Source organism: Neolamprologus multifasciatus, chromosome 16, assembly GCF_963576455.1.
Source record: "Neolamprologus multifasciatus chromosome 16, fNeoMul1.2, whole genome shotgun sequence".
NCBI lineage: Eukaryota > Metazoa > Chordata > Actinopteri > Cichliformes > Cichlidae > Neolamprologus > Neolamprologus multifasciatus.
The window spans coordinates 15,386,807-15,414,247 of NC_140454.1; the positions used below are offsets into that span (position 1 = coordinate 15,386,807).

The window sequence follows — 27,441 nt, forward strand, 5'->3', positions numbered from 1 at the left end:
TTTTGTCCAAATACCGGCAGTAATAAGCACTTTTTTGTATCACAGGTGAATCAAGACATAGTCAGTGTGGGTCATCAGCCACAAAACCACCCTTTGTTAAGGCATTAAGAAAAAAGAAGAAGAAACAAAACCATCCTAAAGGCTGGAAGCTAACTACCCAGTGATGGAGCACTGTCAGAATTGCTAAACTATAATCAGTTTTACAAAAGACTGAAATACCCAATACTGAAAGCCAAACATTAACCAAAACAGTCTGTCTGCAAACCAACTCTGTAGTGTTATAAACTTGCTAAAAGGCAGGACCGATCATTTGCAGTCTACTGTATTTAAAATCAATACACTTCACTGCATTCTTCTGCAGTAGCTAACGGTTATTCATCTCCGCAGCTGTTAAACCTACAATAAAAGTTCTAGCAGAGCCACTATATTAATAAATAAAAAAAACCTAAGGCACTCAAAAAGTACAACAACAAATTTAAAAATATAAATAAAAGAAGGTTGATGCTACAAAGCTAAAGGAATATGAAACAATTTCAGTCGGTGTGATCAACCTGCCCTCTCCTCTCCTGCTGCCCGTGATTACCCTACCTATTAGTTTGTGCCTCTCACATGATTAGCCCTCTGTGCTACAGTCCCATCAGTAAATATTAGCATGGTAACATCCTACCAAAACCAGACCAAATCAAAAAGCTGAAATGACCAAGCATCATCTCTTTCGTGGTTTGCATTTGCACACGCTGATACTATTATTTAGTTTAAAACATTTGTGTTTGTTGGTGTAGCCTCAAAGAGCAGCAGGTTGGAGTTTAGTAACGTCTTGCTCCAACACTTTTATATAATTTAGCTCTTTTATCTAGTCTCCCTCGTATGTTGTTTTGATCTGTGCTTTGAAGTTTGTGAATTTTTAATCAGAAAAACAACCGGAAAAAAAAGCTGAAAACTTACAGACAGACAGGAAGATGATGATGAGGAGCTAGGAAACAAACCACTAACCCTACAACTAATAGCTGCGCCATCTGAGCTAAAGCAGTCCTGATTATGATAAAAGGTCCACAAGGAAAAGTGTAAATGAGTGAAAATGCCAACCCTTCCTGTGCTAAGGAAACCCTGAGTGGCTTTGATTTCTTCTGATGTGTCTGAAAGTATCTGAACACACAGAGAATATTCTCTGTCTCGCTGCAGTGCCTGATCAAATAAACAGCTAAGAATATTGTGCACAATAAAAGCAACCACAAAGATGACATACTAATGTATATGGGGTGGAATGAGGACAAAATTCTGCCTGTGCTTGCGTGAATTAAGTTGGGAAACCAAATTTGACGGCTTGGAGAGATCTGCCCAGGCCCACACCAGTCTCCTTCAGTCCTTACTCATTACTGTCTCTTTCATCCTCGTCCTTTCTTCTCTTCCCTCTTCCTTTCACTTTACATGAATTAGCACTAATGAACCGGCAGACTTCATCACGGCTTCATTTGCAGCCAAAGGCACATCTTGACATCAGCAATTATGGCATTTTAAGCCGAACTCCAGCTGCATTGTAACCTATGAAGAGATACTGCTTCACCTTTTAGATGTCAGGTGGGGATTTGATGAAGAGAATAATAAAAGATACCTTAGAATTTAAATGATTCAAGCAGTTGAATTCAGATATGCCTTTTATCAGCTATTAACTTAATATGTGATTTCTCTTGGAACAAGAAAAACTGCTCATATATGGGCTGGCAAATATTTTACGATGATAAGAACCTGTCAGTGATACTGATAACAATATCAGTGCAGACATTAGAGCAGCAGTTTTATAGAGAATATAAGGAAGAAAAATATGTTTAGGACAGCTTGACACATAGTGTCTATGCTACAACTCTGCTGTCTGGAGCAAATGCAGCTAAGCAGCTAGTGATGAAAAGTCAAAGTTGGCTCAGATATATCAAGAATGTATGGAAGCTTGTTTCTATCACTGGAAAAATAAATAATTAAATAAAAATGGTAAATAGTAAAAAGCTTTACTATCCATAAGTCAAAATTTCAGGTTATTACCTCAAAATTTCAACTTACTAATGTAAAAATCGCAGTAAATAATTATAAATTGGGAGAATACTTTAAAATTCTGACATATTTTAAGTTACTGATTTTACAATTTTGAGATAAACCCCCAGTTTTTCGTTTTTCAGTGGTGGAAACAAGCTTCCATATGAGATCTTTTACTCGCCAAAAATAGGTATCTGTCCGAGAAATCCTGGATTGGGTTGAGCCTCTGCAGCCATACTTCGAGCTTGTGCTTAAAGCCAAGGAAGAGGAAGCATTAGCATGCTTATTGTTTAATTTGGGGATGTTAGCATGCTAATGTAGTACATCTGAAGATGGCAGGAATAACATGGGTCTTTCATTGTATCTGGTCCTAAAGCAGAGACATGGCCAAATATTGACCTTGTGATTAGGGATGGGTATCGTTTAGGTTTTATCCGATACCAGTACCAAACCGGTACCGGTGCTTAAACGGTGCTCAAACCAGTGCTTAAAGAATGGAGAACACAAAATTGGTCCAAAAACCTCTCATGTTCAGCTGTTTTTTTGTAAAAAGATAACAATGTTAGCCTTTTCTGCAGCTATAGGGGATTTATGGTATCACTCTTGGCTGGAAGCAGTGCTTAATCAATGGAAAAAACACCAACTTTGTCCAAAAACCTCTCATGAAAGTGGAAAATCTGGAAAATAGCAGAAGATGTTTTATCTCTGCATCAGCTAATTCACACTTCATGTGATCCTCTAACCGACTGATCTGATGAAAATTACAAGGATTTCCACTTCTGCATGGATAGAAGCAAGAATAGAAAATAAGATGCAGTTACAAGGTGATTATTACGTGCCATTAAAAAATGAAAAAAGAAAAAAACAAACTCATAAAGGTCATAATCATCATTGTTGCCAAGGGATCTTGCTTGTTTTTATCAACACAATAATTTTGCAAATACTGAAAATTTCTGTTATGATTGTGGTCGTGTTTGGGTTTAGTTTTGTGCATCAGATAAAAAAAAAATACAGGGCAGAACAACACAGCCTATGTCACATGACCCTTCTGACGTACAGTTCATTCACGAACAATAGTTGGTCAACAAAATAAATAAAGCAAAACTAATATTTATTTAAGCTCCTGTCACATTATAGTGACGGGCACTGCACTGTGTGTCTGCTTGTGACTGTAGGGCTGGTATCCTGATGCAGCCCTCCCTGAGTACACACAACACACATTCCTGCTACCGCTCTGCCCTGAGTAAACACGAGTGAGGAGGCAGTGAAACTCTGGGATCTGAGTGGAAGAAACACACTGGCTGCTCAGCTCTGCGCTAATAAACGTTGCTTCGAGGAAAGTACGGTGACTCACTGTTTCGTTCACTCGCTGCACAGCGGTGGTTTTCATATTTTGCACTGGTCACAATTCAAGCATGTAATGGATTGTTTGTCACTGACTCTGTGCTCTATCAAGGACATCTGGCCACAAAGCCACACTGCGGTCTTCCTTGTGTTTTGCAACTCTGTGGCATTTCACCAGCTGTCAGTCTGGTCTTTTCTGCAGGTGGTCGAGATTACAAATAGCAGAATCAATCTGCCAATTAAAGGCCGCAGGTGGGCTCCACTTGGCAGAAGAGCAAAATAGATATGAGTGAGAAATGAACATGCAACAAACATGAACTGAGCATTCAGTGGCCGGATGGAATAATTCGAAGTCCAAGGCCACAGGATGCTGGTAGAAAAGCGTCGGTATTTTAATTTCAGCTCTTTTCTCTCAGAAAGAAACAGGATAAGATGAGTCAGACACAGCATGTCTGTCAGCCTCTGAACGATGGGCTTGTTGATATTGTTGATGTGTTATATTTTCCTTACTGTCACAGATTCCCCTCTAAAGACCAAAACCAACACTGAGTGATCCTCGGTACCCGTGCTACGCTTTTATCCAGAGTCCTTTAATACATTCATATGTAACAGAGCCTAAAGACAATTAAAAACACATCAATGAGCTGCATTGCTGCACTGTTTCTTCACTGTGAGGAGTACAGACACTGTAGCTCAACTTGATTCAGTGTCACACATGCTGCTGCATGGCTTTTAAATAAATGATTCTAAATGCCTCTGAACTTTTTTCCCTCCCCCCACACTGAGATCCAGTCATCTTGGGTCTAGAGAGAAGACGGGGAAGAAATATGAAATATCAGAGTCACCATCTCCCTCGTGTCTTTCATGTTTTGTTTGTAATGATTGCTGTACCCTCTGCTCACATTGTTTTGCTGCTCTGATTAAAATAAACATCTGTTCTCCCCAGTTGTTTAGCACTTTAAGATTTGCAGAAAAAAGAAATAAAAACTGAACTAAACTCAAGTAGTGATGTCCGGACTATCTCGAGATCCAATATGCTGTTAAATGAAACTCTATACACGCACCGTGACTGGTTTAACTGGAAGACTTCATGACTATTATTTTGTTATTTGAGCATTACTGCATGTTGCAAACAATACAATATTTCACTGGGTACACCCACATTAGTGCTTACTCATAAAGCAGTTAGTGAGGGAGGCATTCAACTCTGCTCCACACTCAGGAAATGATGGGAAAAAATACATAGTTTATAAACAACAGAATAAATCTATACGCAAAATCATGAAATTATAAGCAAACTGATGTTGCAGAAATAAGCCAAACATTAGTCATATCCAATAATCTTGCAGTCAGGTTAGAGATGCCCATTATTTTCTACATTTAATTACCGTAATGATCTTCTTAAACAAACACTTTTTACTTCACTCATAAAAAAAAATTAAAAAAACCAGAAACACCTGAGAAAAAAAGCCAGTCCGGAAAGGGTTACAAGCCATTTCTAAGGCTTTGAGACTAAACTGAACCACAATGAAAGCCATTTTCCACAAATGGAGAAAATTTGGAAAAGTGGTAACGCTTCACAGGAGCTGCCGGCCTAAAGAAATTACTTTAAGAGCACATGGGCGACTCACCCAGGAAGTCAAAAAAATGAACCCAGAACAACATTAAAAAAAACACTTACATGTTTCAGTTAAGGTTAGAGTTTATGATTCAACAATAAGAAAGAGACTGGGCAAAAATGGCCCAGTCTCCCATGAGTTCAAGAAGAAAACCCCTGCTGGTTTGCTGGCTAATCTAATTAACCAATAACATGAAGGCAGCTCAATGAATTTTAGCCTGTAGGCATGATCAAGACAACCTGCTGAAGTTAAAACTGAGCATCAGAATGAAGAAAAAGAACCTTTGACCATGATGTGGTTGTTAGTGCCAGACAGGCTGGTCTGAGCACAACATGTTGAAACCTGAAACAGATGGTCTACAATAACAGAAGACCACACCAGGCGCTGCTCCTGTCACCTGAGAACAGGAATCTGAGGCCGCAACTCACACAGGCTCACCAGCATTGGAAAATTGGTCTGATAACTCTTGATTTCTGCTGTGACATTCAAATGGTAGGATCAGAATTGGGCAAAAACAAAGTGAAAGCATGGATCCATCCTGCCTTACATCAGTGGGTGCAGCTGTAGATCAGAGGAATAGGAAAGGATGTGTAGAGGGAGAGGAATTTATTGACACGGGGGGGGGGGGGGGGGGGGGGGGGGGGGGGGGGAGGTTGGGGGGATATGTAATAAAGGCTCATAACTGTCACAACTTAGAAGTAGGTTTGCAGGACACCCTCCTCATCCTTAGCTGTAAGAGTAAGACAACAAGAAGCCAACAGCTCAGTGGAGATTCCCCAAGGGATACCTGAGTGGGGATCTTAGTTTGGTGTGACTTGGGAGTGGGAGGAGATGACTGTATGACCAGCAGGGAGTCACATATATACAGACACACACACACACACACACACACACACACACACACACACACACACACACACACACACACACACTCACATTCGCATACACACAACATACAGAGGTACGTGCACACGCAGGCACTCACTTGCTCGCACATACATACACAAACACAGTGTTTTAGGTTTACAACACACCGTGTGGGTTTTACGATAGGGGGGGGGGTCGCTTGTATAAAACTGGTTGTAACAGACAAAGAAGTTGAGATCTGCAGAGGAATTGCCAGGCCCTGTACATCTCCACTTCTGGAAGGTGCATGAGTGACTGAAGATAAAGGTTTTGTGAAATAACTACTAAGTTCCGGTGTCGTCTCTGGAGAACTAAGAACTGAGGATTAAAAAGAACTGGGGTGAAACTGAAAACGCAACAATAGCCATGTCTCAAACCTCAAATCACCTCAAACTGGTTTCTTGAGCATGACGATGAGTTTACTGTAAACAAATGGATTCCAGTGTCAGTAGATCTCAATCCAAAGGAGCAACTTTGAGATTTGGTGAAACATTAAATTCATATTATGGATATGAATTGACTAATCTGCAGCAACTCTATGACACCATCATGTCAATATGGTCCAAAATCCCTGAGGAATGTTTCGTGCAACCCGTTGCATCTGTGCTATGACGAACTCTGCAGTTCTGAAAGCAAAAAAGGGGATTCAACCTGGTATTAGAATAATATAATATAATGTCAGGTGGGTGTACATAAAAGCAATCACTGCCACAAATTGAGCCAGACAGCTGTAAATGCTAGCTTTCCAATTTTATTTACATGGTCATGTGCTACAGACAGTTAACCTTACAACTAGGGTTCAGTGCATCCCAAAGACCAGGAGCAGTCCTCTGCAATATTTTATGCTTCAGCTTAACTGCTATGTTCCATCCATCATAGCCGATTAAACTCCCCAACATTAACAAACACAGCTGACGTTGTCACTAAGGATTCAAAAAACAATAAACCAGTGAATTTTCTTTAAAACAGCAAACAAATAAAATAAGGAAATAACAAAATAAAACACTGCCGTCCTTTCATCAGACAGCACATAGAGTCTGACTTCTATAGAGAGAAGGTGTGAAACTAAAACAGTAGCGCAGCAGAGTCCTTAATGTCAGAACCACAGAAATAGCATTAGCTACTGTTCACTGCAGTATATTTTTAATTATAGCTATCAATGCCAGATATGCGTTAGATGATATAAGGTTTTTCTGCAGTTTGATAAATCATATTGGATTATAAACCTTGAAAGCCTTGCACAAAGCATTTCTGTGAGAGAGTTCTAGTGGGATGAGCGAGGTTGCAAGAACATTATATAGTGTGTTTATGTAGAAAATGTGGGTCACGCTGACTTCTTCAAACTGAAAATTCACCGGCTTCGACTCCAGCGTTAGACATGTTATTGCAGCAAGAAGCAGCTTAGATCTTTGACTCGAGAGATCAGTTTTTCCTTAAAGAGTTATCCCTTCACCTCTAATCAGCAGATTCTTCATCTCCTGGAAGGCAGAGGTTTTTCTAGATAACGTCCCCAGGCACAGCAATATATATCGCCCAAAGAAGTGTTTACAAGAACTGAGAGTCTGTATCACTTAATAAAGTTTAAAGATTTCCAGCTTTATGTATCAGACAGCTTCATTTATAACAGTCAGTCAGTCGGGGAACTTCTCCTCAGGATAAAAACTGGCAGATTGTACTGTGGCTCAACTCTTTTGTTTTAATGTATAGCTTCTGAATCCTCCTGTGGCGATTCACAGGATGCTGAATCATTAATGCAGTTGGACTCGGTAGTGATGATGAATAACAGAGAGCATCCCTGATGACCATTAAACAGCAGGTCGCTTGACACAGCCGCAGACCACCTTGTGCCGGATTCAGACAAGCAACACGGGGTCTTTACGTGGAGCACACACAAACACACAAGGGCAGACTTCCTCTAAGTGTAGGAAGCATCAATTATTCACCATCCAAAGTCAATAATAACACACTTCACAGCTGCTTATGCCTTGCCACTGCAAACACCAGAGAATATGACAGAGCAAATTCCTGTTTTCCTTGGATAGCAAGAGCCTCTTTTCCCCAGGTACAGTACACCTGTTTACGCACACATTTTTAATCACCACCCCTCGCTCCCGCGTTTGTCGTGTTCGTGTTATATTGTCAGTACTGCAAAAACACATTTCTGACTCATAAACGCTGCTTATGTCACCATGCAGACTGCACCAATATAGCAGACCTGCTTGAAAGAGCAAACACATACAGAATGTAATTACACCCCATTTAACCGACAGATTATTGATAGATTCTCAATTTATTGCCATCATTCAAACACTTTTGTTTTCAGAGTGGAAATCTTTACAGTCGGCACGCGTCTGTTGAGCATATTTAGATAATCAAAGATCCTTTTGATAAAGTGCTAACAGATGAGCACGATAAACAACTTATGCTTAAAATTAAACTTCAACGTCATCTTGGTAATTAGTCACATTTATCACAACTTCACATCCATTAAATTACAGCACTGTACAAAAGTCTTGAGTGATTATGAAAAAGGTCACGTAGGGTCAGATCAAATTAAAAGGATTCTCAGACGCCTTTAGAAGAAAAGGTTGGGAATGAACATGATCCTAGCAGGGGATTTGAAAAGATCTCCAAATAACATGAAATAAAATATTTTACTGCAAGATGCTCATCTAATTTCGAACAGCTGCCAACCAATAGGAGCAGGCCATTTGGTGCAAAAATGATGTTACTAAAAACAAACGCCTCAAGGTGTGTTTTATCTTTTAAGGTAAAGATGCAACAATAGTCATCACGTGTAAAATCAGATCCTGTATGGAAGGTGTGCCAGACAAAAAGCATCTGGTATTAGAGCAAACATCAGTGCATAAAAGACTATTGGCCAATGACCATGAAGACAAAGAGCAGCTCTATTGGAGTAATGTGCTGTGGACACAGAGTTGTTTTTGCACAGTTAGTGCAGACGTGTTTCGTGCAAACCAAAGAAAGCTTTTCAGGAGAGCCTCAAACCAGCCTAGAAGCACGGTGATCAAAATGTGGTTTGGGGCTACTTCACTGCCTCGGGCCTGCTTCCAGTCATCGATTTAACAATAAATACTGCATCATATAAAGAGAGTGCTTGAAGATAATGTCCAAAACGTGTTGCTCAACCAGAGCTGGAGCATTTTAACAGGAAAGCAATTCTCGGCACTGCCACACACATCCATCTAAGTACAACTACAAATTGAAGGTATGACTCAAATGGGTTTGCTGTGGTTCCATTTGAAATGCTCAGATACTTTTATTTATTTAAAAAAAAATTAAATAAAATTGATTCCAGAATGTTGACTTGACTTGTCTTGCTGGATAAATCTTTACAGTGTCTGCAGGACAAAAACAATCAAACTGATTTTGTGCTGAGGAAGAAACCTGTAGGTTTTTGGATAATTCCTTAATGCTTTACAAAGGCTCTTCTAGTTTTAGTAGCCTGATCAGACCGACTCTGTGCCTCAGCTCTTGTGTTTCTTTAATCTTGCGTGTGCTTTGGATTCTGCCTCAGCCTGCTTCCTGTACACCGTTTGCTTCCAATCTTTTGCACCTGTGAGTCAGACAGTTTTTTTTTTAAACCACATACTTTTACAACCAATCTCACAATGATGACAAATCTACACTCAGACATAAAATTCAATTGCTTCTCTAAGCGTCAGAATGAGATGACGCACAAACCTCTTGAGATAGACGACTGCACATAAAAGCCAGGCTCAGGACAACATAATTTACCAGTGGAGAGTCTTCAGACTGAGAAGCTCTTTATAAAGCAGTTAGTGCACAGACTCTTACTTTATTGCTTTCTGCTGTGCAGATACAGACAACAATCCATAAGCATGTTCAGAATGGTTTCCAGCTCAACCACCTTATCTGAGGGCGGAAATAAGATTTATCCTGCTATCTCAGCCGTGCATCTCCCCACCATGTAATCTACTTCCTGCTATCGGATGTGAACCAGTGTTCACAGTGGGGTGAAATCAATAGGCAGGCTGCGTCTTCACCGGAAAGCTCGAGATGAGATGTGGCACGCTGGAGCAGAGTGGAGAGGTTTCTGGGAAGAGACGTGAGGTGGAATTGGGGTGAGGACAAAAATCACACCAGCAACAATATATGACGTGTTTGTCCGACTGGAAAACATTTGTAGATTTCTCTTTTTTAGTCTCTTGCTTAGACTCTAACACACACACACCTCAGGGTGGATAATATATCTGCAGTGCACTAATGACCCTTTCTCTCAGCCTGGAGGTCTGTCAGACACACTGTTCGTGTCACTGCCAATCAGCGAGAACCTGCTGTCAGCGTGAATTTCCTTCACTCCTCGCTCATCAATTCATTCCCTGAACTCCCTGCATATCAATAACTCTCCCGAAACATGGCTCACCACGGTTTGTCAACTGGAATCCAATTTAAACTTTAATTACTTGGTTGGCTTAAAGGTAATGAAGCAGCATTAGGTGCTGATATGAATAACCCACCTCCATCAAGCCTGACACTTTGCATAACAGTGACTAACACTCTGTCGTCGCCTGATTTGGCCTTTTGTCTGCGAAGAAGGTGATGCCAACATGCAGCAGAAAGACATATATAGGAGAACGGCAGCCAAACTTTGCAATATCTTTCCTCGATTGGCTGTCTATAAGTGATCTTTCCTGGACGGATGATTAGAGTGGGGTGACTTTGTTCACGTATCTGAAGGCAAAAGTGCTTTAAAGCTGCTTCAAACCACCACAGTCAAAGCGGCAATCACAGAGAGGTGACACATGATGATCGTTTAAAAAAAAGGAATTTTTAAAAAAAACATTACACTAATCTACAACCACAAAGTGTGACAGAAGTAGCTCTGTGGAACAACGAGGGAGTTTTAGTGTCTCATCTCCAAACTGCCAGTCGACCGCTGTGTGATCATAATTGTTCCAGTCTGGCCGTTTCAGAAGACTGTTGGATGCAAGCTGCCAGTTTGCTTCAAATGAGGTGCTTTTCACATTTGCTTTCATCTCCAGCCTCTTTCCATCCCCAAATACTATAAGCACCTTCCCAAAAACAGAACTGGGGGGAGTAACTTTAAAGGATTCCTGCAACATCCCTAAAAGTTGTGACCACCTGTGTCTGAGAGAAAAAACAGGTTTTGTTTGAACTTCTTGTCGGCTGCTGAGTGCAGTCTAACAAATGTCTTCAAAGAAAGGATGACTGCTGGCTGAGCTATCCGATCACTGCGTCTCGCCCTGTGTGAGAGCATTCAAAGCTGCCTGCTGAGGAAAAGCTTTAGAAAACCTCATTTGTTCAAGCTTCATTATTCCAAGATAGCTCCCCCGCCCACGGATAACCCCACCGTCACACCAGGCGAAATATTTAATTTGTTTGTTTTGTTGTTACATATTTGCAGCAGTCTGTTTCCACTAATGTTGGCTTTGCAGACGTTTTTCCAGCGCTTTTCCAGTGATAAATGTTGGAGGGAAAAAAAATCACTGCACTTGACACTGTATCTCAGTAAGCTGTTAAAGGCCTTGGTAACTTGTTACCACACAGTGTGAGCAATATGTCAAGAACCTGCCAATAAGACAGTGGTTAATTAATCCACCCTTAGTGTCCCAGTAAGAACATCTGTAAATGGTAAATGGACTGGTGCTTATATAGCAGTTTTCTACTCAATTTGAGCACACAGAGAGTCTTTTACTAGATGCCTCATTCATCTACATTCATACAAGCACTTTCTTCTTAGCTTTAAGCTAATATTGTGCATTACTTTTTCCCTGGAACAGTCTCTCACTGTCGTTCTCTAAAACCTAAAAGAGAATTATGGATTTGATCAACTGGTCTCTGAATGCTATTGACACCCTCTTCTCAACGAGAAGTCTGGGCTCGGGAGAGCCCGAGTGCCCCGGAGGGACTTTCCCTGCCGGTTACACGATGGACGGGTGGCAGAAATGGAGGATCATGTGCCTGGCGGGACTGTCGATCGAGGACGCTGAAGATATTTACCTATTCGGAACCATGATAACGGGGTTCTTGCTGATCAGAGCTGGCATGGCCCTGACTTATCGGAGAAATAAGAGAGCGGAACCGGCTGTTCAAACCCCCCCCAAAGCTGTCCGCTGGAATTGAAGCGACGGGACGAGTCGCGACCTCTCACAACGAACGCAGCATGGTTAACACCTTGGAGACGCTTACAGCTGCTGTGAAGGCTCAAAACAACACCATTGAGCGTTTGGTGGGATACATCAGAGAGGGCCCTGCTCAAAATGACAACCTTGAGCGAAAGTTGGATCACATCACAGAACGGATCACTGCAGTTGTGAGGTCTCAGAATCAAAAGAATGATAACACCACGGATCAGAAGTTTGATACCATCATGGGGAGGCTCGCGGCTCTCCAACGGGAGGTCGAGAGACCAGTATCAGAGTGTTAAAAGATCAGCTTTGAAAATTCTCAATAAATCAACAAATTCGGGATCAAAATGCAGACACCACCACGGCGCCAGCTGCACAGGCCCAAGGCTGAAGCCGGACAAACACTCCCTGATAACGACTGTGTGATGACTATTCTCCCCATCCCATGCAAGGCCACCTGGATTGGCTGGAGGACTGTTTACTTAGCCTGATAGGGCGAAGGACACTGTCTCAGCTGAACTATGGACACGCACACACACACACTTACACTGATAAGCACTCACTCATCTCCCCTTCCCTTTCCAACGTCTTCGATGCTTGTTACCTCCTGGGAACACGAGGCGGGTCTGTGCCCGCGCTGGCGAGTCGGCGCAGTGGCAGGATGTCTGCTGTGTTGCCTGGGATTACTCCTCATCCCCTACCCAACCCTGTGGCTTGTTATGTCTTCATAATGTTGTGCTGTGAACATTCATGTGCTTTTTTTGTGCAGAGGAGTTTTTTTGTTTCCTGTTCTCATGCTGTCCTACCATGGAAGCACAGCATGAGTAGGGGTCTCTTTTTTTCCTCTTGTACCTTCCCATTGTGTGTACATTTCAGTGTTTTTTCCGTAACTGCCGATCTCCGACTTGTAACCCCCATGTAATGTCTGTGTTATGTGTGTAAGGTCGGGGGGGGGGGGGGGGGGGGATGGATCAAACCATTGACCTTCCAATTAGTACACAACCTGCTCTACCCTCCTGAGCTATAGACACTCAGGAGGTTTTTGCTCAGGATATTTTGTTTGTAATAGCAGTTGGATAAATCTCTCTTATACTCACGTCCCAAAATTTGTAACATTTTTACTATAAATGGGGAACAACCCCTCTCCCCTCCACGTTTGCACAGTTTGGAACAATTATAAACGCTTGCTGATTAAGACCTCATCAAAACTATATTGTAAAAAGTAGTTCACTTCAAAGAACCTGATACCTGCAACCTCCCAAATATTATTTTGGATTTGTGGGAGAGGAGGATGTTTAAAGCGGGTACAAACACTCAATAGCCAGTTTGTTAGGTGCACAAATATCTAATCAGCCAATCACATGGCAGTAACTCAATGTATGTATCATTGTATGGTAAAAGTAACCCCCTGAAGTTCAAACTGAGCATAAGAATGGGGAAGAAAGTTGATTTAATTGACTTTATTGGTGACAGATGAGCTGATCTATGTCATAAACTGCTGATCTGTTGGGATTTTCCACACAAGCGTCTCTAAAGTTTACAGTGAATGGTTTGAAAAGTAGAAAATACCTAGTGAGCTGTAGTTCTCGAGGAGAAAATGCCTTGTTGATGCCAAGGATAAGAGGAGATTCGCCAGATGACTTCAAGCTGACAGTAACTCGAATAACCACGCATTACAACATAGATGAAGAAGATCATTTCTGAACCTTGAAGTAGATTGTAGTGATAAGTGCTGGTAGAGTGAGAAGGAGCAGATAGGGTAAGATGTTTTCAAAAACAACAACAAAAAAAGCATAGTTCAATCCTGCCTTGTATCGATGGTTCAAGCTGGTGGTGATGTAATGATGTGTGCGATTGTTTCTTTTATGACCACAGCGTACCCATTTTCTGATGACTGCTTCCAGCAGGATAACGCACCATGTCACAAAGCTCAGATCATCTAAAATTGGTTTCTTGGACATAAAAATGAGTTCATTTTACTCAAATAGCCTCCATTTAGTACCAGATCTAAATTCAGTAAAGCATCTTTGACATGACATCAAGTAATGGATGTACAGCAGACAAATCTGCAGCCAGTGTGTGACACTATGATGTCCCTATAGACCAAAGTCTCTGAGAAGTGTTTCCAGGACCGTGTTGAATCTGTATCACAAAGACTTAGGACAGCTCTGAAGGCAAAATGGGGTCCGACTGAGTACTAGCAAGGTATAGCTAATAAAGTTGTCTAGTGTTTATAGAGTTTATATGAGGTTTTCCATCTTCTGCCGCTTTATACTAGGGCTGGAGATGAACGGTTACCTGCTCTAATGTCTGACCAATTTCTCTTTGGTCCAACTGCTGTCAGAGTTACTTGGGTAAGAAGAGCTAACCCAACATCAATTGTCTTTCAGGACTCAGCCATTATCTTTGGCAGCAGGAGGAACAAACTACTGCTGAGAAACCAGAGTTCACTCAAACTTAAAGTGACTGTTAGCTTAGTGAATGTTTACTCTGAGTCAGCTCCAAACTCAATGACACGTAAGAAGGAAATTGACATTGTGGCAGTATTTTGTTCAAACAGACAAAAACGAGAAGTCCATTTTGTGGTTCAAATACCAGCAGGACAAGTCATATTACTTCTTTTTTTTTTAAAGAAGTGGTAAGCTTACTTTTTGTTATGATGTTCTTCCATCCTTCATTTAACAGCTTAAGCTTTGAGTGAGAGCATGTCAGAAATGTGTATAGTTTATATATTACATTATGTTAGTAGACACCAGCTAAATTGCTAAAACGCTACCTAGAATGCATAAAATATACAGATAATAAAAGAAAAACATGAGTTTGAAATTTAGATTTTTGATATTCCTGATTTTTTTGTGAATAATATTTGAAAAAAAAAATCCTTTCTTGAGTTACTGAAAAGAGAAAAAAGATTTCCTCCATGGCCGTCTTTCACAGTTAAGATACAAGCCACCGATGTTTAACACATTTGCTACCAAGCCTTGACCAACATTTAAAGTGCTGCCCTTACAGCCATGAAGCACACATGTCACAGCCGCTGTAACATTACACTCGCAGCAGAGCCGTCCTCTGTAATGACCTATCAAGCCTGCAGGCCTCCACAGTTCCCTGCCAGGCTCAATGGAGCAGAAAATAGGAAAAACAAACCAGCATAGACAGTTCCTCTAAAAAAAGAAAAAAAAAAGTCTTATCCCACCCCCTCTCTCAACCCCTGTTAGCTGTGCTCTCTTAATCTCCCTGCACTCCTCCTTCCATTTTTTCTTCTCTTCACCTTCACTGAACTCTCAGGCATCACTCTTATCTGAAGGCTGCTTGTCCTTGTGCTGAAAGGTTGCTTGTGTCATTTCACCTGCTAATTAAGAGGAAAAGGGCAGCGTGAGCTCAGGAAAAGGCTGTTTATCCTCCAAAACAAACCAGCAGAGAAACTGCAGAAGAGACAGAGCCAGAAAATTGGTCATGATTATTGTGCTGTGCTGTTAGGTGTTGCTGGTAAAATAAAAGACTTCCAGGAGGGGAAAAGCCCATCTGGACTTCAAAGGGAAAGATACGTACACCAGGTTTTTACCTTTAATGCACACCAAGTGTTCTGACCCCAAAAGCCTTGATTGGAGTACAGAATACCTTAAAACACAGCGGTTTGTGAGAGAAATACAAATCAAACGAAAACAAAGGACCTTTCTTCTCCTCAGCATTGTGTTTACTGTTGCCTAAAACTAAGATCTCCTCCAGCGTTCTGCAATCAGGACAAGAAACCATATTGTTCCTCCTGATCCAAGGTTTGACTAATGGACAGACTCGCCTACCCAATACCCTGGCCTTCCTTTCCAGGGAGGCTGAGGAGTATGGCCCCCTCTGTAATTGCACTATACCTCCAGCACCACTTGTTAAAAATAGGCACCACCACCTCAGACCTCGATGCAGACAGACCACAGCATCCAGAACTTCAGGGGGCCTGCTATGAGGAGAGGTTTAACTACCTCAGTGAGATTTTCCCCAGTGATGTGCAAGCCATCCCCTTTTCCTGGGAATCCTGAAAGTATTCCACTGTACACTGTATCATGTTCCCCTCCCAAGTCACCTTATGGTTTGCCAGATTTGCTTTTAGGCTGACACTGGCCTCACACAGTTAGGTTTTTGCTTCAGCTGTTTTGCCAGCGCCTCACTGCATCTGGAGTCCCACAGGCCAACCAAACCCTATAGGAATCCTCGTTCAGCTTGATGACTCACTTCCTCCATCTGATTCATGCAGGAACGAAGATGGAGTGCTTTGTAATTGTTGGAGTAACTGCAGTTTTGTTTGGTAATCTACACTGAAGCTGATATGGGTGTATTTTTGAGGTCTTGTCTTATACAAGAGGATACAAAAAGAGCTGTCATGTTTACAGTGAACGGTGTACTGAACAGTTAAGACATTTGAAGGTAAACAACAAGACGAGAGGGAAAAGGGTTGGTTTATAGTGTGTGGGCTGCACACAATGCACCGTAAGCAATAATACACCATGTCAAGACAATGTAGCTAGCAGTCATATTACAGAAGACAGCCCATATGAACAATGGAAGACATTTTATGAGCAGCACAGACTCAGAATGAAACTCTGACAAGACTCTCACATTGTAATTGAAATTGTTACTGCCAGGTCAGAATCAATCTGCAGCATCACATTGACAAAAAGAATTCAGCTTACCCCTAGAATGACCTCAGAGTGACTGAAATCAACAAGACGTGATTTTTTTTTTAAGGGTAAAACCAAGAACCAACAGCTGCAAACACTGCAAAGCCTACAACACTGAATTACATATGCAAATGGATCTGTTTGTACTTCTCTTGCTTTATAAAAGTGCATGATGTCAAAATGTATACCCACTTACAAGACTTAATTTAGAAAATGGTTCTATGAATGGGAGGAGAAGATTTTACAAAACAAAAAGCACCCAATTTAAAAAAGTACTCACAACTACACCAGCAGACGTGTAAAACACCTGCTGAAATAAGACAGGCCTCTGATGTAAATCAAAATAATGATTTAACCTGTATTATTACGTTTGTTTCCTTAGATTCTGCGTGGCCAGTGACAGAGATGCCATTTGGTCCTTCAGTCTTCAGTATGATCAGCTGCTCTCATGTCTGCAGTGTGAAAGCTGCCAGTTTATTCTGGCAGGACTGAAAAGCAGCAGTAAAATTGTCCAGAACTGAAGCCACAGTCTGCCGCCTGTTCCTCAAATCTGGCACTGTTTAGAAACTGTGAGACGGTTCAAGTGCAGGAAGTCTGTTTGTTGGATAAACAAAGATTTTCACTGCAGAGAGTCTGAAATCTTTACTTTTACTCTTTGCCATCATATCCTCTGATGAGGGGAGGCAGATTTTAAAGAACAGATTAAACTAAGATTTAAAAATGTTGTCTTTATGTTTCGAGAAAACTTTACATAGTCAGATATGTAATATGTTTGCATGCTGCCAGTGCGCGAACACTTAAAGAACAAGAGACAAGAGCTTTTAGATTGAGGCGGGATCTCATTAACCCAGTTTCTGCTGCCACTGCTGCTTCTTCTTCGAGAGGAGAGGAGTGAGAGAAATGTTTGGGTTAAACCAGCTCCCTTCACTAACATGGTTGAATTTTTCATAACACTCCGGTCCATCCAAATTGTACTTTCCTTCATCTTTTCAAGACACTACAAGCTAATGGACAGAAGGGAGATCCTCTGCATGCATGCATGCGTACATGTTCATAGCAGCATTAGTATTAATCACAGCGTAACAACTGAACAGCATGTGTAATTTAAGGCTGGGCAGATGCTAATGGATTATGAAAATTTGTATGATAAGCCCTGCATCATTTCGGCTTTATTGCGCTGTATGCTGGTACATTAGCATAGCTGGAAAATCTAGACAGATGCACAATGAAATTCAGTGTTAAGCGTCTGGGCTGGCAGAGCCTCCACAGCAGATCGATGAATAAAGATCTTCCAGCAAAGACAAACTGCTGTTTAGACAGACAGGTGGGACCTGAATCCTCCGGATTTAAAGCACTTCTGGATGTTATTTATCCCCATAACGTGTCAGAGCATGCATTTATAATTTTCCTAAGGATTATGTTGTTAATGGCCATGACATACATTCATCTGAAATGGAACAAAACATTTTCTGTTCTATATGCCAGCTCCTGGCACCCCACATGCTTGTGGAAAATCCAGGCTAGGAGCCAAAACAACTGCTTCTGCAAAATAATTAGCATGCAACAACCAATATTTAGAGCACAGGACGGTTTGACAGAAAGGGCATCCTGCTCTGCATTTCAGAGCAACCACAGACAATTACTGATTTCTCACATAGGCTGGAAAAAGGTTTTGTTTTGAAGTTCAAAGATGCTCCTCCAACTCGCAATTAGCTGCTTCTTTGGTAACGCTTTCTAACAGGTTTGTTCATGCCTTACATTGCTTTAATTGTGCTTAATTTGTGGATTAGTCATTTTTACAAAAGGGTGTCATGTTGTGAAACATCACTTTGCACTCTTATAAAGTGAGACTAAAGCTGCCAGAAGGAATGGGAGACTTCAAATTAGTACAAAAATTCAAGACACAAGGCTGGGAACTTTGATTTGGCAGATTTTTAACAGCAGCTAAACGTTGTGATGCAACCCCAAAGTGTTTCCTTTTCCTCCTTGTTTTGGACTGGGGATCTTCTATTAGAAGACTTCTCATAGATTATAGATTTATAGTCACTCAAAGTTCTCGAGGTCTAAAGCCTCAGTTACGTGGGAAAAAGTGTAGTCCTCGACTTTTTGGAAAGCGGTCCCTAGAGGTTACTGTCTGTTGCTAGGTGAAACAGGGCACAAAGAGAGAAAAAAATGTCTTTGTGATTGCTGTGGTCACTAACAGATTCCCTCGGTCGCCTGTAATTTGCATGGAAGATGGCAATTTGTCTGCAAACAGCTGTAAAGACCAAGCAGTAACAAAACTTGATACGTAAACTGGAAACAAAGACTCGAGCTGTGCTTTCACTTAAAATGAACGCATTTCCAAACATGCAACTTTTACTTTAACTGCAAACTGTCATTTCAGGTTCGCATTGCACTAGCACTTAGCGATTGGTTGGCAAGTAGTTGGCATTTTCTATACAAACTACAGGTGATGACGGCAATCTGCCAGCAACCAAAGCAATCACAAGTAGATTTTTGGTGTACCGCCATTTACCTCTTTGTGAAAATTTCGCCTAACTGCCAGCAACCTCCAGCAAACACTTGCCAACTACAGATTGGGAAATGCAACTTTTTTCTAGTGTCCCATGGTTAGTAGTGGGTCACAAACTGGTCTCTAGAGCCTACACAATTAGGGCTTTAGCAGTCAATTTAACAGCGACTGACATCAGTCAGGAAGAAATACTGTTTTTATCCTAGCAACAAGTGGTTGCCAGGTGGTTGCCAACCAGTCTCTAGGCATGTGTGACCAGGGCCCAGCATACTAACCTAATGTGAGCTAGGTTCTGCTCATAAGCAGGCTAATGTAATTAGCAGGCAGCTTGAAGAACAACTAGAAGCCTTTCAAAGCCTGCTCACCAACACATTTCCAGTATTATATCAGGATGGTCTATGAAGAACTATTTCTGTATTTAATTCAGTAGACAAACCAACATTCACACCCACGCAAATCTCCAGCTGCATGGATTTGAAAGTGAGCCAAGGTTAACTATGTGTTAGCAAATGATCTCTGAAGTCTACAAATTATTAGTCAAATATTTATAAATCTTCAATAATCTCTAACTTATGCAACTTTCGAAATCACGCTGCACTGGATGTGTTGCGACATATCAAAATGTGTGTCAATGAACTGTAACGTCATTGGAGGAACTAAAACAGCTAATTAATGAGCTCAAATGAATTAAAAACTCCATCATGATCTGACCTTAATGTAAGAAGAGGACTACTAAAGACACAAAACAAAAACACAACTGCATTTCTCTGAACTAACACATTTTTTCCGAATCAACGCATTTCTCAGAACTAACAGAACCAATACGGACTTTGCCCTTGTCGACAAATATGGGTGAGGTCGGTGGAAAATTTAACCGAAACTTCTGATTAATGTTCAGGATTACATGATTCAAATGTACACAGCAACGAGGACTATGTTATAATCCTACACCTGTGAGTCTCCGTCTGTTATGACGACATAAAGGCAGTGACCTCCTGTCTCATTCTGATAAAAGTCCTTGTTGACCAGATGAAATATAAAACCTCGCCTTTTTCTTCAGCAGCAGGTAAACATTGACTTCAGATTCAGCTTTATGTTTTCCAAACCTGCGCTTACTGGAAACAAAAGTCTATTCGCTTAGAGCTTAGCAGCTAGCCTTTATTAGGAGTCCCAATTCTTTTGATTATTGGCTCCATTGTCAAAAAGTTACTTTACTAATAGATTTTAACAGCATGTCACATCGATTTTAGGAAGATTAAGTCGACTCCTAGCATCCAAATATCAAGGTTTAACTCTAAAGCTAATCTAATGGAAATCCAGTTGATTTCCATTTAACTAGAACACATTTTAGAAGCAAAATGCCAAATAATTAAATGATAAATAATAGTCATTCAACTCTGTAATACCCCATTTGTTGGTTTTCAAACATATAGTGCTTTTTAATCAGTAGTTTTCCATTCATCATTCATAACTCTGCAGTCATTTCACAGCCAAGGTTTATTGCACATTTCCATTAATTCCTCACATCCATTCACGTCACTGCAGCTGGTTAAAATAGTTATGATTAAACAATGTGCACGAAATGTCAACAATGAATTTAATTAATGCCTGTGTTACATGTACACCGTGCAGGGTTGATTTTTTTCACTGGCACATCCCGGTCAGCATGCTGAGTGCTGTGAAACACTAAGATAAGGATACAACTTTAAATTAAAAAGGGGCATTTTCAGTGTTTGTATACTGTGTTTAGGTTCAAGTGTCCCATCATCCCACTGCAGCGCCCACAGAGGCATGTGTCCACACATTCATGGAGGGCGACAGTGAAGCATCACTCCCTGACCAGCAATCTATCACTCAACTGAGCCCTTTCTCTCAGCACTGCCTCCAAATTACATTTCTGCTGTCGAGATGCTTTTCCCCTCCCCTCCCACATCCGCGGGGTTGTTGTTTGGACAGGTTGCCTACTGATTGCCTTGCTGCTGCTGTGATTGAACAGGGATGTGGTGCATCTCTGAGGCCACGCGGGGCTATAGGCTGCATACCAAACGGGCAAGCAGCATGCGTTTGGAGAGCTTTGGATGAGAGCGCCATCAGTGAATGGGAGGGAGGGAAACCCCGCACAACACTGCACTACAGAGATCAGACATTCAGTGCAGCAGCATGGAGGAGCTTTGTTTCAGCACCTCAGGCATCAGCAGTTAATCTGAATGTAATTGTGCACCAAGCTTAAACTCAATATGACTCGCGCTTTAAAGGAAGACAGTTCGATGTGTGAATCTCCATAATTCTTTAAGACATCTGTGAAAATATGAGTAAATGAACAATGCAGAGAGACGTCGTTTAAAAGGCAAAGAGGCTTCCCTACAAGGCGGAGAATAACAACTAAAAAAAAAAAAAAGGATTTCAGGTTTCCAGGCTTTCTAGGAAACTGCAAGCACATTATGTATTTTTAGCCCCAGCTCATTCATATGTCTCATTACCAGAGAGATGAAGCTTGAAATATTAGGGACTGCAAGTATGAGATATTTCCAAACTGGTAAAATTAAAAGAAAAGACTGTATCAAAATAAAATCTATCACTAACCCTTCTGCAAGAAATCAGTTCACTGTTTGTTTAGATCTGTTTCAATATAGTAACAAGCTGTTACAAAAAACAAAACTATAGACTTTATTTAGCCATATTTGATGTCTTTTGTGTGATTTTAGGTCCATTGTGTTAATAGAATATTCAAATATTTAAAAAATAACTGTTAAGTCAGACATGTGAGGGTGAAGAATATTAATGCATGACATATTGTTATTACTCGGCTCATATCAAGTTTATTTTGCCTTCCTAAAGCTTCATGCCACCATCTCCCAAATCCATGCTCTCCACTCCACTTAAATTAAATCCATTATATTAAAACAGAGGTGAATAAAACTGACCATTTGAAGAGACATTGACTTTATGTCCTCTCCTAAACTTCTGGTTTCACTAGAGCTTTGTGAGCGTGTTGCTGTAAAGGGAGGGCAGGGTGAAGAGGGAGAAGTAACAGGAAGCCATTTTACAAAGAAAGTCTTGAACACATTACTATAAATTTAGTCCTAAAGAGGAAAATTTAAGGGAAACAAAAGTCACACAAAGGTTAACATTGCTTTAACTGCTGAGCTCATATCCATCCACTTAAGGTCACTAATTACAGTACGTCCAATCGCTCGATGCTGTCTAAACCAGCTCATCTGCTGGTTGCTTTGTGAAGGAGATAAATAGAGGAAATAAACTCCCTGGTGTGCAGTATGCATTATGGTGGGTGGATATAGTTCCATTAACTAGTATACATTAACCCGTTCCACTTACCTGCCCCAGTGACAACCGTATCAGTTATTGGTGATCACATGAAAGGGACTATATGACGATACAGCCTAGAGATCACCACATGTTGTTTTTCACCCACAGACATAAACTTAATGTTTGTTTAAGACACTTTCTGAAGACAGAAGCCATGGCCATCTTTTATATACAGTTTATGGACAAAGCCAAGGGAATGAATTAAATATTTTATGGATACAGCAAGTCAGGTGTGAGGCTTAGCTACTCTTCTTTTATCCAGCACTATAACCTTCAACTTGAACATTTTATCATACAGCGTAAGAAATCCTTACTCCAGCTTCCTCCCAAAAGTTCAAAGACATATAGTTAGTGACGTTAGTTTAACTGGTGATTTTAAATTGCCCATTGGTGTGAATGTGAGTGTGAATGGTTGTCTGTCTCTCTGTGTTAGCTCTGCGACAGGCTAACAACCTGTCCAGGGTGTACCCCTTGGTTCAAACTATGGTAGCTGGGATAGTCTCCAAAAACCCTCCCTCCACTCCCTCAGGACCCTGAATCGGTTAGGCAGACAAGAATGGAACGAAGCGTAAGAAATCAGAGGACTTTGGCTCTCAGACTCCAGAAAATATCTTCACATATTTTCTCATATAAAAAAATAAAAATGATTATGATCACACCAAGTTTAGATTGAGGCTTTAAATCCTGCACTGAGCAACATTTTACCATCTTCCCAAAGAAGCTTCACCTTCTTTACCTGTAACAACAACAAGATCTCACAGCTCACGACAACGCTGCGAGCATCAACCACAAGCGCAGCATGAGCTAGTCAGATACTGCAATCTAGATAGCTACAGAAAGGTGGTGCAGCTGTCTAGTTTGCTTTTTGAAATACGACTTTGTAGAAAATATGACATATTTGTGGTATAATAGTTTTGTCTCAAGTCAATCTGATACAAAGAGCCACACTCTGACTCAAACTTTAAGCAGAGGTTTTGGATTTGCAGCACACAAGTATCAGTCTTTTCACATTCGGCTGCAGTCTGCAGTGTCTGTCATAAGAATGCATGTGCGTGCAAATGTATGTGCACACATACAAATGCACGCACACGCTCCTCTATCCTGTGCCGGCAGATCCCGGAGACCTCTAATGCTGTGTGACTGCAATCCCCAGGGATTCTTTCTGCACTACTGGATGAGCTCCCCTGCCTTTGTGTTAAGAATTTAGGGAATCCCTACATTCGCTTGCTTCTCTCATTCTTTATTTGCCCATTTGTTCCCCTCACAACCCCACAGCGGGTGTGCTGCATGAAGGTTCGGTTATCATCACCGAGGCACCCTGCTCGAGACTATGATACAACAGCCTCAGCTGATAACCGCACCTATTGCTTAGAGGAGCCCGAATGAACCAATTTAGGGAAGCGTCAGTATGACAAATTACAGCACGGCAGGATATTTTCTTACACTGCAATGGCTTGTTGTTTATGAAGGAAACAGCAGTGTACATTTTGGATCTTTCACATCGGCTTTTAGGGGTTCATAATAAAAATTATGCAATATATGACCTCATTAGCTCAGCAGTGTTGTTTAAATCTACTCAGTGGACTGGGCTGACAGATGAAAACATTGCCAGTTCTCGTCTGAATCTACTTTGTCAGTGTTAAGTAGCCACTCTGGACAGCAGCCAACCCTGTCTGAGGTCTAAGAGCCACTTGGGAAAGTTGAATTGGCCTTTTCTATTTTCACATTATACTGGCTGTTAAGATTTAACACTTGAGGCCAAATAAGAAAAGTAAATACAATTTAATTATGGATCAGCCCACATGTCTGGCCTAAGGAGCAAACTTGCTCCTCGTTTCAATCTGTGCTTCAAATATTAGTTGTTGTTTTTTTTTTTAAATCAAATATTGCAAATTCAAACAAGTGACAAGTAAAACAAAAAAAAGAAAGAAAAAACTGTTATTTTGATTACACGAGAAAGAAATTAAAAGGTTTTTTTTTTTCCACCACAGTTGTGTAAATACCATTAGGTGATTTCTTGTTGCTTGAATATTTCAAAAAGTATTCAACTTCATCCTCTCTAAATCAAAAATTATTTAGCACTTAAAAAAAAATACTATCTACTAACAAATAATTCACTCTGGAGCCTAAATCACTGATGCAAAAATGAACTATTCTTCAGTGAAAGCTCACTTTTACGCTGTTGATTCAGACAAAACAAGGCAATCAGAAAACATCCTTTTTGCCACTTTTTCCTCACTTTTCTGTCATTTTGTATCCCGAAACAAAAACACACAAATATGCATTTGAGTCACCGATGATTACTTATTAACCACGGCTGAGGCCCCAAATTGATGGAATAGAAAGCCAACCAAGCATAAAATATTAATAAATAAATCCTGCATACATCATGTTTTCCTGTTGGTAGCTGAGCAGAGGTTTTTTACATCCTGCAGCTAACAACATTTCAACCACCAAATGGAAGAAGAACTTCTCATTTCTGAATCACCCACATGCACCTCTGCTCATCTGAAGCAAAACCCACCTCTGAACAGCAGAATGAGGTCAGCCTGTTTCTTTATCAGCGCAGCCAGAGTACAATGAGCACTGTGTCACACAACCAGCCTAGCCTCCATACATTCAGCAGCATCCCGGGGCCACTGCTGTGCGCCTGTCACCTTAACGGTGAAACCCCCATGAAAAGACCTGGTGGGATATCCTGGTGACTCCGCGGACAAGGTCATCACTAATTAGGCTAAAACTCGGTTTATTATAAGAAGAATAGGATGAAACAGCCTTGTTACACGGTCACTTCTTGTCACATCAAACCCAGCTCAGATCACTTGATCTAAACACGCATTGTTTGCGCTTTATTTATGTTTCACATCATCTTTAACAGCTCTTCGGTCGGCTGGAACAAGTTCAGCAGTGCAACACATTCTCAACAGGTTATTAAATTAACGAACAGGTAAATCTACCGTCGAAATCAGCGGAGGCAAGAAGGGAAATACCAGCTTTCTGCTGCAATGCACCTGCCCAAACGCGCCTAACTTTAGGTAAGAAGCGGGGCTGACTGGACCCACTGATGTGTGCTGAGTCCTCTGAGGTCGTGGTCGTGATGGTGGACGGAGAGAGCCCCCTCCCCTCCTCTTTCGTCCCCACAAAACAAGAAAAAGGCACAAATAAAACATCAGGAACTGCGAACAAGCTGCACCTGCTGACCATATGTGCCGTACGCAACGCGCCGGTGTTTCAGCGTCCCGGAGCGTTGCCGGCTGACCTGCAGAGCGGCGGTGTCTTACCTGGTGTGCCCGCCTTTCACGGCGGTGAGGGTCCGGAGGGGGGTGAGCACGGCCGGCTGCGGAGTCAGCCCGAGAATCATGAACCGTGTGAGAGCCTGTCGGTGCGCCTCAGCACCGTCTGAAGGCAGAGATCCACAGCCAGGGTGTTCCCGACAGGAGGGGGCGTGGTGTGTGTGTGTGTGTGTGTGTGTGTGTGTGTGTGTGTGTGTGTGTGTGTGTGTGAATGAGAGAGCCAGAGAGAAAGAGAGACAGAGAAATGGCTCTTTTCTGACAATGCGACATTCATTCTTTTTCTTCTTATTGTCCGTATAAATTAAACTTTAAAGGGCAAGTCGGTTCATAAAGCGCACACTGCAGTGCAGATCTAGGCTGAGGGAAACTCCCCCTTGTCACTGCTAGTACATTATGTATTATGGATTTCCCTGCTGGCATCCTCTGGGAGTCTGTATTTCTGTGGTAATGGCCGCAGGAGATGCCTGCTGTACAGTGACTGTTTATTTACTAGTCTCACGAAGGACTGGGAGGGTTGATTATCTTTGGATAAAACACACAAATGAATATTAACAAGGCACACATGTTTATGTCTGTGTGCCGCACACCTTTTGGTAAACAGTGCAGGAGTCTGAAATAAAAAGGATTTCTGGTTACATTTAAAATGTCAAACACAATCTGACTCGTCCATCCACACACCAAGCAGCTGTATTTGTCTGTTTTTGTTCAACACACTGAGCAATCAGCCGCAAAATGGAAGTGAACTCTTTAATATAGTAACTCGTTAAAAAAAAAGAACACCTACTGGGATCATTTCAAGGGTTAGAGATATGACTGAATAATAATTTAATCAAATTGTTGCAACAAATCTGAAAAAATGAACAAATGCTTTTTGCCAGTCTGTGAAGCTGGGGGTCAACATGGCCAGACACCCACCTTTACCCACAGCCCAGCCTTCATTGCTAGGCTTAGCCTTAGAGTAGAGTCGCTGCTCATTTGGCTCAGAAGGAGCTGCTTGAGGTAGTTCCCTCTGGAGGTTTTTCAGATATTTGCCCAACCTGGAAGGAACCCTGGGTTAGATCTAGAACCGACTGGGAAGGTCATTTATCTCATCTGGCACTGGAACCCCTCGGAATCCTGCAGGAGGAACTGGAAAGTGTTGCTGAAGAAGGGCGTCAACAACATCCTGTTTACCCTGCTGCAAAAAGTGACCCAAGGTCAGATAAGAGGAAGATAATGGATGGATGCTTAGCCATCATACCATTAAGCAAATGAAAATAATGCAGTATGATTGTTTTACAAGTAGTCTACAGCAAAATGCTATCTGTAAAAATAAAAAATGATCAGTGTAATAATTATTCTAATCAATTAGACCATTTCGCTTTTGTGCAGTCTTCTTTGTTTCTCCCCCAATACTTGTTCTTAAGTTTTATCAATGAACACCAAACAGTTTAACACACACACACAAAACAAAGTTTTGTGTAGTCTTTTCATTCCCGGTAACAAAGGGTAACACTTGGCTCAGAAGCTTTGATACAACTGTGTAAAATACACTTTCTGGCAATTACAAGGAACTTCTCCAGAAGGCTTTAATGCGCTGTGGTTGGGGAGGGGAGGCTTAAG

At 41.3% G+C, this 27,441-nt stretch overlaps 1 protein-coding gene across 3 annotated transcripts in view; it reads right to left on the bottom strand.

Moving 5' to 3' along the window:
• The window catches only part of sytl5 (synaptotagmin-like 5), a 44,144-nt gene extending 18,023 nt beyond the window's left edge, over positions 1–26,121 (bottom strand). Inside the window, exon 1 of one of the 3 annotated variants that reach the window (XM_085135262.1) lies at positions 25,828–26,121. The gene's annotated coding sequence lies outside the window, so the exon portion shown is untranslated. The remainder of the gene's footprint in view (positions 1–25,827) is intronic. The other 2 variants (XM_085135261.1, XM_085135263.1) reach the window with 2 other exon arrangements.
• Positions 26,122–27,441: the final 1,320 nt, after the last annotated feature.